Source organism: Centroberyx gerrardi, chromosome 6 (assembly GCF_048128805.1).
Source record: "Centroberyx gerrardi isolate f3 chromosome 6, fCenGer3.hap1.cur.20231027, whole genome shotgun sequence".
Taxonomy (NCBI): Eukaryota; Metazoa; Chordata; class Actinopteri; order Beryciformes; family Berycidae; genus Centroberyx; species Centroberyx gerrardi.
This window is the reverse complement of record NC_136002.1, coordinates 9,754,660-9,768,546: the sequence shown is the minus strand read 5'-3', so window position 1 is coordinate 9,768,546 and position 13,887 is coordinate 9,754,660.

Sequence of the window (13,887 nt, the reverse complement as noted above, 5' to 3'; positions counted from 1 at the left end):
TTGTACAAGGCAAGCAGGGAACTGATTTCTTCAAAGGAAGCCGTGAAGAATGGATTCAAGGTTAATAGACTTTGGGTTTTTCAAATTCAATCGATTGATTTAGAGGAGTGGAAATATTGTGATTAATTTACACAACACTTGACTTAATACAATCTTAATCAGCATACTTTAATTACATTAATCCACATGGGTTCCTTTCTTATCTCTATTTCCATCAATATGTTCCTTTATTCTTTTTCTAACTCTTTTCTTCTTAAAGAATTAGCAGAAGTGACCCTTGCATGCTCAGCAGCAAGAAGAGAAATTGGAGACCTGTGTTCCTAAAGATAGTGCTCATTATTTGTACATGAGATGATCATCCTGGTGTGTGTGTGTGTGTGTGTGTGTGTGTGTGTGTGTGTGTGTGTGTGTGTGTGTATGCGTGCATGCTGTGTGTTCCCATACTCATAAGTAAGAAACATAGAAAAGGAGATGAAAAATATGGTACATATTTATGGCTGTAACCGCACAGTCAAGACCTGGAACAACAGACTGCAAAAAGCATTTTTTTTTATTTTAAGATCATAAGAAGTTGTGTTGATGTGTAAATAACGAAACATGTCACCTCATTAGAGAATAGGTGTACATGATTCACCCAACTGTTTACACAGTTTCCAAAGTGCAATCTGCAATAAACAGCTATAAATGTAAGCCAACAGAACACCCTTCCCCACCCATGCAAACCTATCCATCCAATAATTGGAGAAATCTTTACAAAAATGCTTATGATTTTCTGAAATAAAATCAAACACTGGGATAGCATCAGACGGTATGCCCAATGATACAGATCGAAATATAGTAATCCACAAAAAAGCAATATTCCAATGACTGCTGATATCTCATCAATAAAATAATCTGAATGCATAATACATAGCAGAAAGCTACATACATGGCATATAGGAATACATAAGTTTAAAGGAAACAACTAAGGTCTAATGACTCATTAAGGCTCATGAGGCTCCGTGCTGTTGAGTGTAAAAATCCATAAGGCCTCTCTCTCTTTGTAGGAGCCGTTTTACTGGGTGAGGGAGAGATTCTTTCAAGGCCTATGAATTTCAGAGTGGCTGCTGAGCCAGGCAATCTGTCTTTGTAATGCCATGCTAGAGCATACTTTATGTTTCCATTGAGGATTCTGCAATGCGTAGTTTAAGGTTTCATTTGGTTTGTCCCACATAAATCACTTAAGCACAGGACATGAAAGAGCGCTTCTTGCAAAGGGGTTATAAGGAGAGGACTATTATTAGAGCCCTCAACAGAGCCAATGACAAAAAGAGGTACGACCTCTTAAATCCCACCACTGGATAGAACCTGGGACGTTGGAGCAATTTTTGTGTGTGAATTTAACAACAAATCACATGTGGTTCAGACATTTATTTGGTGACACTTTATCTGGATAGGCCAATGTTGAAACTCAACAAACTATCAGGTGTCAATCAAGTGTCACTTGCCTATTTGGTGCTTCTCCACAGACGATATAACCAGGGCCGTAGCCACTGTTTAGAAATTAGTGAGGTCCAGAATCTTTTCTTTTAATGGAGCTTATTTACTGCATTTCTGGACGAGCAAAATTCATACCAAAATGACACCTACAAACACAACCCAAGCTATACACTACACACAAACTCATTATCTATAATTAAATACATACAGAGGGACCTGTTGGCAAAAATACTTTTATTAAAGCTGCACAATTTGTCACAATTTACTCTCACTCTTCTTCTGTGTGTGTGTGTGTGTGTGTGTGATGTTTGGTTGAAGAACACACTAACTACAGGCCATTCACTAGCCTCCCTTGTGTTGATTTCCTGCATACATCATGGTCTTTCCCTCCACTTCTTCACTTCTTGGCTCATTGAAATTACATAAAATAAGAAAGACAGATACAGACACACATAAGTTATGATCAGTTAGTAGAAATGCGACAGGGAAATATTCTGTTCTTCTGTCTGTCCTGCTCTATGTTCTCCTCTCTGTCCTCATGGTCACATTTTTCTCTGGTTTCTTCTGGTTTAGGTTTTTTTTTAACAAATAAATCTAGCGTATTCTGCCGTAATCTTTTTGGCATTCTTCTTCTCTTACTGGTCTGTCTCTCACTGTTCTGTCTGACTTGTTTTCTGTGGGAGGAGGGATCAGGGAGGTTGATTAGACCTTACTGATTACATCACATTATGTTGCTTGAAGATAATTTCGAATGAAGGGTTTGAATTAATGCATGTAATTATTATGAAAATATAGCAAGAGTAATACAATGGTAACAAATAAAACAAAAAATAGAAGAAAAAAAAACACATCCAGGGTCTGCTATATAGGCTATAGGCGTATAACATTTTAAATAATCTGAGTACTTAGCTGGGTGCTGAGGGTCATCCGTGATCTTGATTGCTCGTGAGATGGTGCGTTGTGTGTATATGGAGTCCAGTGTGGGGAGTTTGCAGCCTATGATGCTCTAGTTAATGTTGTTAATGAAAGCTTCTTAGCAGTAACTTATCTTTTACTTAACCTTTTACTTACCGCACACAGTAGGCTGCCTGGTCGATGCACAGATAGGGGAGAGACACTCACCTCGGCCGGGTATCGCAACGTGTTGCCACTTCCTGTATCCGTTGTTTCAAATTAAAAGCCCTCTAGCGTTTCATACACGGTCCAGCCATATACTAGGTTTTGACCTAGTCTTGTTTTAGGAAATAATTACCGAGGTCCGGACCTCGGTAACCTCATAGCTGGCTACGGCCATGGATGTAACCCTAACCCTGACCTAAGCATAACCCTAGTCCCAACCCTAACCCTGACCCTATTTCTAACGTTAACCCCAACCCTAAGACTAACCCTAGACCAGACACTGAATATCTATAGGCTACCTTTCACAAAATGATCTCTTGAAACTCAGTAGACTTTTAGTGACACATTATAGTCACTTGATAGGAAGTTGAGTATCAACATTGAACTATCCAAATAAAATGTGACCAATTATTTTCAAGCATTGAACACATTTTGAATTGTGATCCCCAGTTGAAATCATTCGCTTCCACCCCACCGAGATGTAATTTAATAAGGGGCAAAATTTGAAATTTGGTTTTATCTCTGTTTGTGTCCCCCAGCTCTAAAACTACAAACACAGGGCAATTAGGCTACTGTGGAATATCAACAATACTAAAACCTTCAACCATCCACAGACAGGATAGGAATACATAAAGGATTTTATCAACTGAAATTCAACTCATATTGTGTATTCACTGAAATGCCCTCGTGAAATGATTTATGTGGGACTTTTTCAGTTTTCTTTTTACTTTGATGTTTTAGACCAATAAATAAGCAAGACAGTTCTGTATTGATGTTAAACCTAGTCGCTTACGTGTGTTGTCTTGGGGGTGTGTGTAAGCTAGCAAACTAGTGCAAATGTTAGCTAACATTTCTGCTAAAATGTTCAGCAATGTTATGGGCAGCTTAGAAAGCCAATTTTGCACCAAACCAAGTGAAATGTCTCAAGCTTTCAGCTCCATTTCAGCGCGACAAAAATTGATGATCAAGGCATCGTCACTTCACTTCAATGTAGTTCAGTGTTAAACAAAAACAGGCTAAAAATCAGCAGTGTGTTGTGATGTCTGATAATATCTATTGATAGCTAATGTTAGTTAGCTATTTGATTCTGATTATGAGCTAATTTTGATCATGATTCATGCATTAGTTAAAGTATTAGTATATGCTTATTTGTGTACCAGTATTGTGAAGTGTTACTGAATTCACTATACCTGGCTGTGGAACAGGTGATCTGGATGGTGCAGGGAGAGGAGACCATTCACAATGTGTGTGTAGCACTTAGCTGAACCCAGCTGAGATTGTGTTCCTGGTGGAGTATTCTGCAGTGATGAAGCCTGTGACATTGGCGCTAAATATCCTATAGTCAGAGAGCAACACTGACCTGGGATGGCTGCTGCCAACTATATACTAGCTAAAAACAAGGCTGAAGAGAATGGAGACTACAAGCAAAGTGTGTTTGCCTCTTTTGCAAGCCTTACAGCAAGGTCTCCCAAAGCAGTTTGGGGAAATGATGGTAGACACCGAGCTAATTGCCATGGCTCCTGTTGCCAAGATTCAAGACTTCATGGACGGCTGACATCCGCATCATCAAAGGAGGTAAGATGTCCTTGTAATGCTTTAACTACACACATTATTATTATTATTCTATATTAAGTCCCCAGAGGGGAAATCCGTGTTTTGAAATTCTGTGTTTCTGATTGGAGAGTGAAGGTTGCAGATGAGTTTGCAGGAGAAGAAAATTATCAAATGCAATTTCTTACCATCATTGCACCCAGACGTTTGAGCATATAAGATAACTCTGAGGTTGAAAAATGTTTGGAAAATGTTTTACAAATCACTCTGAGCAACATCAAGCGGGCAGATTTTATGAACTGTCACTGTTATCAGTTAATTATGCAGCACAAGCTATGAAATATTCCATAGTGTGAAAGTGTTTACTTTACATTATTACAGGGTTAAATTACATTCGGGAATCATTCCTTGCCAGAGAATGACCAAAGACCCCAGAGATCCAACTCATCAGAAGACATGTTTTCATCAAAGGAAGCCTGAACCCACGGGAGAACAAGCTGCTCAGACAACATGGAGCTTCTCAGCTCTTTCCCCTGCATCAAGCAGCTGTCACTGCACTTTAACACGGGTCTTCCTGCCTCTGCAGTGTGTGGGCGCCTTTTCAGTTGTGCTGGACAAGCCAGCAACGATTGACTGTGCCAAGTTGAAAAGGAGATTTATTCAGGTAGACTGAAACAAATTACGTCCCTGAATTGTATTATTATAGCACTTTTAAGTGAAGATCGACTCTATCATAGCACTTGTTGGCTGTGGTTTTGGAGATTTATATTCTCAACCTAATTCTGGTTTATTCATAGAATGTGTCTGTCTAGGTTATTTACAAACAGGATATGGCTTATGTCAACTGTTGATTGTAGACATACAAAAAAAGTAACTCAAAAAGTATTTTTTTGTAGTAGTTTTTCAGTTAACATTTACTCTTGAATAAAAGTAGAAGTATTGATGAAGAAAATGACTCAAGTGAATTATCTGCAGTAGCAGTGCTTCTTGTAATTGCTTGTATCAAAGGAATGTTTCTACGCTTCCCTTCCCTGCCATATTCTCTTTCCCCATAATTGCTCTCTCTTCCTTCTTCCTAGCACCATGTCTCTCTTTCTCCTTCCCTTCCTTTCTTCCCTCCCTCCTCCTGTCCTGTATAGCTCTGATAAATGTCTTTATGGGTGACATCGGCAGTACAGAGTATATATTTTAACCTCCTGCCAATGCTGATCACAGCAGAAAGCTTTTAACTTTATTGAATTGTCAAGATGCCATCATGCTTTATGGCGGCCACAGACATCCAGGGAGCTAGGAATGAGAGCCTCTGGTATAGAAAGCTTCTCTATAGACTAAACTATTTTCTGCTTTCTCTCTCTCATGATTCCCCTATCTGCTACTCTCAGTGGCTTTTTAAAATTTATGGCTGCCACTAAACAGTATTTTGAGTCACAAACTCAAAATCTAATTTTTACCAGATGTTCACCAAAGTCCCTATAGTGATATTTCTTAACACTTTAACATTGTCTGTATGTTTGTGCACACATGGAGGTTAATGGCATAATTAGCTACAGATCTGGGTTATCTGTGGATGCCTCATGTACCACAGTGTAGGCCTGCATGGGAAGAATGTCCTTGTCACTATTTACATGTTTTGTGATATAAAATGGGTTTTCAAATGATCAGGCTCATTCTGTCCCGCAGAGCTGCTGTGCTCATTTCATGACTTTTTATTAGACCATGTTGACTTACTGATGTTTAAAATGTAGAATAAAACAGTGTTCATAATGTAAATTAGCACTATGGCTTAGAATTGTAATTCTCAGCAGCTCAGGCAAGATATAATTATTGTACATTAAAAGTTATGTCATACAAAATAGGGCTGAAAGGGGAAAAGGCAATGTCAAAAATGTGTGTCTGTCAGTGACAAGTGACGGCCAATAATCAGTTGTTTGTGAACATTTAGGCTAAATAGATAATGATTTATCGTGAAGACATCGCAAAAGTTCTATATTAGATAGCCAGAGAAAAAAAGAACAGAAAAGAGCAAGTCCTGTGTGGCTGTGACACTAGAAAATGCTTCCACCAGCAGTCTGCTCATGTCTTCCATCACACTGGTGCTGAGATATTGACCTGTGGCCATTTTTTGGCCATGACGGTCGCCATTTTGATGTCCTGTTGTGTACCAAGATGCATCATACAAACATTCATAATTTAACAGATTCCCTACTGAAAAATATATTTCAAACAAATGGATCTCAAAAATCTAGAGGGATATAGGTTCACAAATGTAATATATTTGGCCCATTATCGCTAGCTAGAGTTTATATGTAGCTAGCTTAGTAAGCTATAGCTAAAAACTTCCCTGCTAAATTCAAGCAGTCGTTGCGGTTTTTGTTCCCGACATTGCTCGCTAATTTGATAACTGTTAGGTCTATCTGAAGTCCTCACTTACTGTGTTAGTAATGCTAGTTTTATGTATCCCATCCAGGTAGAGTTTCCCATCCGAGCAACCAAAATGGCATGATAAAACATTCACAGTGTTACTAAAAACTGGGGAAAACAGTACTTAACCATAACTTCTCCACAGTGGTATGGTGGTGATCAGAAGACAGTAGCCTAGTTATAGGCTAGTGAACAGATTGAAACTGAACTTCAATGTGACACCAGTGTGAGGCCAGGAAATTTCATGAAGATGAGGAAAGAAAAAATACTTCATATAAAATGTTATTGGAAAGAATTACAGCCCACTGTTCATAAAAAAAAGAAAACAAAGCATCATTATGAGTTGATTGTCTCAAAGGCTCATTGTGGTATTCCAGCTATGTTTCTGCAGTTTACACTGGCTTTAGAAAAAGGCTGTATTAAACCCTAACAACCACCTAGCTCTTCAGCAACACTATTCACTTTACCCATGAATAGAAAATCAATGCACACAGTAAGAAAAAAAGTTAAAATGTCATCCAATGCATTTTGTCCTCAAAAGCAGGAGCTAAATGTCATTGTCAAACAGTGAGAGAGAGAGAGAGAGAGAGAGAGAGAGAGAGAGAGAGAGAGAGAGAGAGAGAGAATAAATAACACAGCAGAGAGGAGGAGTGAACTGAATCCACCAGCTGCCCTTTAAAGATCTTCCTCATTTTCGTTGTACTGGGCTGCATTCCACATAAAGTGCTTTCTTCTAGGTGTTGTCTTCCCTTGAATCGAGGGGAATCCCCAAAATGACAAAGTGGAATTAGGTTCCAAATTATGTTAAACAAGAGAGCATATACTCTCCCTTGCAAATGCAAGCTTCCAGCATGAAGTGTATCCCACAATGCACCACTCAGCTTCGATCGCTGAATCCACGGTGAGTGTAATAGAACAGTGGCTGATAGAAATTGTGCATATCCTATAAAATGATTTGGCAACTTTCAGTTTTTATATAGTTTCTGTGTTTCATTTTATCATAACACTGCATCATTAAAGTGGGCAGGTTGTCAAAAGATGCAGCGTTTTAAGTATTTCAATAACCCAATATCCTCAAAAAGGCTTTATTTGATTTATAAAGATTAAACAATTTTAGCTGCAGTTTTATTTGGTTTCAAACATGAGAGTAAAACTTCTTACTGCAAAGACTTGATCCCTCACCTTTCTTCCCTCACTGAGAACGAGAAGGGTTTGCTTGTCGTACATCAGACATTTTGTCACTAGGGGGCTCACTGAGGGGAAGACATTAAGGGAAGACAACATGGTAATGTGGATCCGAATTCAGGCCAAGCCTCATTGGGAGCTATTTGATTGCTTCCTATCCTCTGATTTCCTTCTCAAAATGCAGTTGAAGCAGATGCTCAGTCACCGGGAGCGATAGTTAAGTATTGTAACTATGATCACAGGCGGAGCCCTCTAACAGGACTCTATTGGCTTAGCCACTCATCTAGTCGCCTCAGCGCACTGAAAATTTGCATGCACATGGATGAGCCTATACACCCTCTATGGGGCCTCGCACTATAAATGGCGAGCGGCCCCTCATTCAGCATCCACTAAGTCTTCAGCGACTTGTGGAGTGGCAGGGTGAGCTGTTAGAGGGCTCCGCCTGTGATCATAGAACTAGTTACAATATTTAACTATCGTTCTATTTCACACAGGCTTCGCCCTCTAACAGGCTCTATTGGCTTAGGGGGCGAAGCCCAATGACTTCACTCCCTGCCGAGACACTAACACGAACAACATGCTGTGTCATAGCCTGGATTGACTGTAGCAATAGGTCAGCCAGATATGATTCCGCTCACACCCATGTCTATAGAATGGGTGGCGTGAAAAACCAACGCTACAGTTAATCATGTTGACAAACAGTAAGGTGTAACGCTGGCCAACCCAGTGGCCGGTCTCCATCGAGCTTCAACACGAGGGACTCAGGCCTAGTAGGTCATTTCTTCACAGGTCTCATGTACCAGTACTGAGTACAGAACCGGAGAAAGACCCAGACACATCCAACAGATAGAACTTGATGAATGGACAGGGCATTGACCAGGACGCCGCTGTGCAGATCTCCTCCACACTCCGTGTTGAGTGCGCGCGAATGACTGCAGGAGGGTCCCTACCCGCCAGCACATAAGCCTGTGATATTCCCTCACAGAGCCAGTGGGCGAGCCTCTGCTTTGACAGGGGCTTGCCAGCCACACTGTCTGCATAGCACACAAAAAGCTGCTGCGTGCGCCTCACCGTGGCTGTGCGTTCCACATAACATGCCAATGCACGCAGGGGGCATACACGGTGCAGCCTCACCTCTCTCTCCTCACCATGAGGAGGAGGATAGAAAGCCTCCAGCTGAATCATCCTAGACCGAAAATAACTATTGATGTTCTTGGGTGCAAAAGACGGATTCTGTCTGAGTGTGGCGCCACTCAGGTCCCCACGTATCAGCAAACAGCTGGGATGGACCGAAAGAGCGCACAAGTCACTCACTCTTTTAGCTGAGGTCAAAGCAAGCAGCAGAGCCGTCTTGACCGACAACAGCTTAAGAGAAGTCTGCCTAATCGGTTCAAAAGGCTCCTTAGACAGAGCCTCCAAAACCAAAGGCAGTTCCCACTGGGGGGCGGTGGAACGCACCACTGGGCGTTTTCTACTAGCCCCCTGCAAAAAATGCTTCATGAAGGGGTGGCCGAAAACCGACCTCTCTCCGAACCCCTCATGGCAGGAAGAGATTGCCGACACATACACTTTAATAGTGGAGTGCGCCAGCCCCCTTTCCAGCAGGCACTGGAGGAAAGAGAGAACAGATCCAACTGAACAGTTCAAAGGATCAATGTTCCGCTCCCTGCACCATTTCTGAAAGCCCAACCATTTAGCCTTGTAGCTATCAATGGTGGATTGAGCCCTCGCGCCCTGGATGGTCTGCACCACATCCGCAGCCAGTCCAGCGCGCATCAGTCTGTCCCTCTCAGGAACCAAACCCTGAGAGGCTGTCCCAGGCTGGGCATCGCGCCTATTGCTCCATTCGCCTGAGACAATGCCCCCCAAAACTGGGGAACTGTCCAGGGCGGAGCCACCAGCAGCTGCCTCATCTCCACATACCACGGTGCCGTTGTGCGGCCCGGGCCACTAGAATGAGCGACAGTCTCTCCACTCTCACTCTCGCCAGCAGGGGAGGAATGAGACAGAGGGGAGGAAAAGCATACAGCAGCTTTCCTGGCCATGGCCCGCCCCTCGACATGAGGTTGGCCCCCGTGTTCTCCAGGCCTGGAATATGCAGCGCCTTTCCTAGGAGGACCGACAACGCGGTTGTCGGCCCTCACTAGCACATCCTTCCCCTGTAACAGAGGCAGGAAGTGCTGTAGGACCAGCATGACTGCAGTCAACTCTAGTAGGTTGATGTGCTGGTTTGTCCCTGAAGGCGACACACCACCGACTGACTGCCCCAGGCAGGTTCCCCCCCAACCCGTCAGGGAGGCGTCTGTGAACACAGACAGGTAGGAGGTCACTCTCCTCAGCGGTGTTCCCTCTGCCAGTATTTAGGGGGTCCCCCAATATGCCAGGTCCTCCCTGGCTGTTGGGGGGGATGGTTACCATGTGACGTTTGTGACGTCGTGGATCCAAACGCAATCTGGCAAACTATCTCTGAAGGCGTCTCATATGGAGCAGCCCCAGTGGAACCACAAGGTGAGCCGCTGCCATGAGACCCAGGAGCCGCATGACGGTCAAAGCCGTCACTGTTCCGCCCTGTCTCGCCCGCCGAACTGCCTCCAACACGACCATCTGTCTGGGATCTGACAGACACGCCCGTAGTGTGGCGGAGTCCAGCTGCACTCCCAAATACACCACCTGTTGGCTTGGTATGGGTGCGCTCTTTTTCCAATTGATGGCAAAACCTAACCTGGTTAAGTGCTGCACCAATTGCACTGTGTGGAAAATAGCCCATTCTTTCGAGCGGGCCATGAGAATCAGGTCGTCTAGATAAAAGAAGACCCGTATTCCCGGGCGGCGCAGGGGTGTGAGCGCCGTGTCCACACACTTCGAAAAAGTGCGGGGGGCCAAAGGCAAAATGCAGGAAGCCTCCACACTCGCATAGCAGTTGTCTGATGCCGCCGCTATTTGCTCAGTGGCAAAAACAGCATTAGAATCAGCAGACGGCGTTCTCGCCATAGACTGTAATACACAGTCCCCTTTGACGTCCGCTATTTGCTTCGGGGCGGAGTAGGCAGCGGAGAGGGAAAAAGGCATTGACAACGCTGTGTGAGAAAGACTGTCCTCACACACGTCCGCTCTGCCTCTGAGGGGAGGCAACGATGACGTCAGCAGAGAGGGGGAGGGCTGACCTCTCGTTCGAGCCAGGCGGGCGACTGATTCCCCGTGCTTCATGAAGGATCTGCTGTCTGGAGCTCATCCGCCGGCCGAAATGGTTGAGAGGCCGCTCTGCCGTCATCGAGTCCGCGTTCTTGTGGATGAGTGGGCTGGGCAAAAGAAACGGTGTGCCGGTCTGTTGTTTATCCACCGTTCTTTCATGGAAAAAAGGTGGAGAGCTCAGAGCGACTCCCGGCGATGCATCCCGTCGTCCTGAAGCACGATCGGGTGGGTCAACATTGCCAATACCAGCCTCCAACGAGCGCCGACTCACGAGACTGGAGAGCAGGGAGTCGTTACGCAACGTATCAGTCGCTCGCGGTAAAAGCCTTCCGGCTTCCTTCCTGTTGTCCCATGGGACATTAGGGTGGGTTGGTGATACTGAGACCATCAGCCGCCCCATTTCAGCCCAAAGACTCGGGGGGAAGGGAGTTACCGTACCACCGAACCGATCGCTGCTCCACCGCGCTTCCTGTGTGGGAAGAGAGCAGAGAGCAAAATGATGACTGTGATCTCCACTCTGGCCGGTTTCCCTTGTGGGAGGAGGACAGAGAGCAATCGGCCATCAGGGTGATAGGAATAGGCTCTTTATGGAAGAAGTAATTTGTTTTATTACAAACAAAGACATCATTCACATAAGGCACAATGGGAACATATCCAGGAACATTGTGGGGGGATGCGCGGACAACGCCACTAACACACAGCTGGGGCTGAACAGAAGCCTCGCAAGCCGGGTCGGTTCCCCCCTCCGGCAGTGAGTATCGCTTCTTGCTGGGCGGCTGGTTCCCAGCCTTCCAGGAACAAGCCAGTGGTCGACGGGAGCCCCGGGGTCCTCTCTGGGCCGGTGGCGGAGGAGGAGCGTCGCCATCGGAGCGAGCCGGTGGTGGGGCGGGCTGTGTCGAGGACGCCGGCGGGGGGCGAGAGGAGGACGTAGTGGAAGAGGAAGCCACATTACGCTGTCCACGCCTCTTGGACGCCGCCGTATGCCATTCCCTTGGGTCCTGGGAGGAAGTCTTTTGCTTGCCGGAAGAAGACGCCAACGGCAGATGATGGCGCAGCTGAGCCTTTTCCTCCTCTAAGCGTTGGAAACGCTGCGTAGCCAAGGTGACGGATGCGCCGAAGAGCCCATCAGGCGACAGCGGACCACCCAGCAGGTCCTCCTTGTCCTTCTTCTTAAGGACTGTCAGACCGAGCCACACGTGCCAAGTACCGACGGTAGCCAGAGCCATGGCGCGTCCAGCGGCGGCGGCGATTCCCCTGGTTAAATTGTTAATCTGTCCTGCAATACGGGATACATGATCCAATTCAGAGGCGGAGAGGGAGGCTTTTCCAGTCGACACGGTGGATAGGGACACCCCCAGCAGCCCCAGGTTATTGGCCATGGCTGCCGTCTGGGCCGCCAGGTGGAAAAACTTGGCATAAAATTCCATCGTCTCCTTGTCTCTGGGTTGAGGAGGACCATGTCTCCTGCTGCCAGACCAGCTGGTTGAGCCAGGAGAAAAATGAGCGGCCAGCGCGTCATCGAGCGGGGGAACACCAGAGCGGCAGATAGCGCCTTTCCCGTGGACATTGGAAAAATCAGAAAGGCCGGAGATAGGAGCCTTGCAGCGGAACGGATGCTTCCACAGCGGCCCAAACTTCGTCCAAGGCGGGAGCGACAAAGACCGGCTTGGTCTCTGCCGCCAGCCGATAGACTCCCTGGCCCAGGCGATCAGCGGCGCGAGGGGGTTCGGGGGGCGGAAGCGGGATCCCGGCGTTCTCGGCGGCCATCCTCATCACGTTGGGGAAGTCTTGTTTCAACGATGGATGAGGTAGAGCGGTGGAGGTGAAGGATGCAGCCGTGACGGAGACGTTGACGGAGACGGAGATGTTGTCATCGCTGTCCCGTGGCAGCATCCCTTCTTCATCCTCCGCCACCAGGGGAGCAGCCGGCAGCGGAAGCGCTGCGACAGGGGCAGAGGAGCAGGGCTCGGGCGAGCCGCCACCGACCTCTGCCTTGCTGTCATCACAGCGGAGCTCGATTTCAGGGGAACGCTGATGCTGATAGTGTTCGAAATGAGCCCAACGCTGCCGGCGTCTCACCATGGAGAGAGCCCTGCAGCTGCTGCATTCCGGCAAGTCAGAGACACTGTCCGGGACGTGTTTCGGGCCGAGGCACTCGAAACACGCCTCATGCGGATCCGTCGTCGCGATCAGGCTGGGGCAGCCTGGGCAGTATTAACGATGTTGGTCTCAGACGATGCCATCCTAGGCAAACTTGTTCGTCAGGTGCTGAAGAAAAAGTGGATGCTGAATGAGGGGCCGCTCGCCATTTATAGCGCGAGGCCCCATAGAGGGTGTATAGGCTCATCCTGATTGGCTGAGCACGTGCATGCAAATTTTCAGTGCGCTGAGGTGACTAGATGAGTGGCTAAGCCAATAGAGCCCTGTTAGAGGGCGAAGCCTGTGTGAAATAGAACTGTCTATCATTTCCTCTTTCCTCCTAGTTTTGAACTCTAGCAGAGAGGCAGAGCTATGTTCCCACCATCCTGTTTCAAGTACTGGGTTTATTATTCATCCAGGAATCAATCAAGGCCATCAAGTGGTTCAGTTGGTCTTAATTTAACCTGACATTATGGAAATGTTCAGGTAAGACCTCAGAGTGGAACAGTTCTACTGGTGGAAAATCTAATTACAAACATTTGGAAATAATGGTTGATGATGGTTGTACTGTAGATGGTGATGGTAATAACACTGGTCAAATCGCCCATTGATTCAGTCAAGAGTCTCTAAAAGCATTCATAATCTTTCAGACTTTCCATGTTGCTGGTTGTTCCATATCAAACTATCAGATATCAGAGAACAACCATAAAGGATTCAGCCCTCAGGAAATGAACTGCAGTTGATCCTGTGTGGCGATGAATCAGTGTTGATGGTTATTGAATAAGGATCCAGATCATTAAC